The sequence below is a fragment of the Pseudophryne corroboree genome, chromosome 10 (assembly GCF_028390025.1).
Source record: "Pseudophryne corroboree isolate aPseCor3 chromosome 10, aPseCor3.hap2, whole genome shotgun sequence".
Lineage (NCBI taxonomy): Eukaryota > Metazoa > Chordata > Amphibia > Anura > Myobatrachidae > Pseudophryne > Pseudophryne corroboree.
Genome location: NC_086453.1, coordinates 204,663,759 through 204,665,055, shown reverse-complemented (window position 1 = coordinate 204,665,055; position 1,297 = coordinate 204,663,759). Strand labels below are relative to the sequence as shown.

Below are 1,297 nucleotides of genomic sequence, written 5' to 3'. Positions count from 1 at the left end.
CACTGTACTACTATATACTGGTCACCACAATGCAGCACAGATATTGAGCACTGATCAGGAGAATAGAACTGAGTCTGACATGGAGCTTGAGGAAAAGAAGGGGACAACCCGGCACTGGTCTCGTTATCAAAGATGAAATTGAATGAAAAAAACAGAATTCGGACAATTAGGATATATTGACATAAATTATCAAATCTCTGTCCAGTTTGGTGGTGCGCCCAGAGCCAGAAAGAGCATATGTCAATAGTGGGAGAAGAAAGGAAGGCTCTTGTGTGGGCGCACTCTTAATTAATTGAAATAAATTTCAGTAGTTTTAAATATTCATAAAGGATAATAAAATATAACTTTTATTAGTTATACATTATAAAGAATTTCTCGTGATTACCCATTGAGCAACATAGGATCCAAAAATGAATGTGATTTAAAATAAATATTAAATTGAAAAATAAAGGAATGTTCTGGTCCTGTCTCACAGAATGTGATAAGAAAGGCTGTAGACACTTCAATGTTCTACACCCGTTTCAGCCCGACCAGTACAGAAAATCTGTATTGATGAGACCAACATATGGTCAATTGTCAAATGTATGAATATTGGACAGGTCCGGCAGTAGGTAGTGAGACATTACCCACTTCCCACCGGTCACCAACCAAATACACAGGTGTATGTTATTTATAATAGGCTCAGAGGGTCTTGAGCGATTATGTAATCGGAATATGCAATCAGGGTAAAGATATTGTAGGAAGGATAGAGACAAGTGGTGATACTGCTGTTGGAGTCAAATAACGCACATCATAAAGATGAAAAGTCTACTACACTGGGTATTCCCTGTGAGTCTCCCCCTCAGGTACTGACCCAGCCCAACACCGTATAGCTTCCAAGATCGGACGAGATCGGGCACTGGCAGTGTGGTATGGTAGTAGACAGATAGGTGGGTTAGACACCAATGAGAGTGCACCTGTATAAGAAGATGTGACAATTGGTCACAATAGATGTGGATCTGCTTTCTACGTTAGGCTGGATGCAACAGGTCCCACACTGGTGGTATTGTGCACCCTGGATCATAGATCAGAGTCCACAGAAAAAAGAAAATACAGGATAAGAGCAGAAATTGTCAATAATTATGTGCAATATGTCCTGGTAGCAAACATTTGCTGACATCAAGCACATGCACAAAAATAATTCATGTTAGATATAGACATTGGTAATACTGTAAATGACTTTTGCCACAACAAATGGAAAAACCAAGAGTATTGGTATATATATATATATATATATATATATATATATGCTGGTATG

The 1,297-nt window shown here is 38.5% G+C and overlaps 1 pseudogene; it reads right to left on the bottom strand.

Moving 5' to 3' along the window:
• Positions 1 to 804: 804 nt before the first annotated feature.
• Positions 805 to 923, bottom strand: LOC134968226 (5S ribosomal RNA; annotated as a pseudogene).
• Between the last annotated feature and the right edge of the window lie 374 nt (positions 924 to 1,297).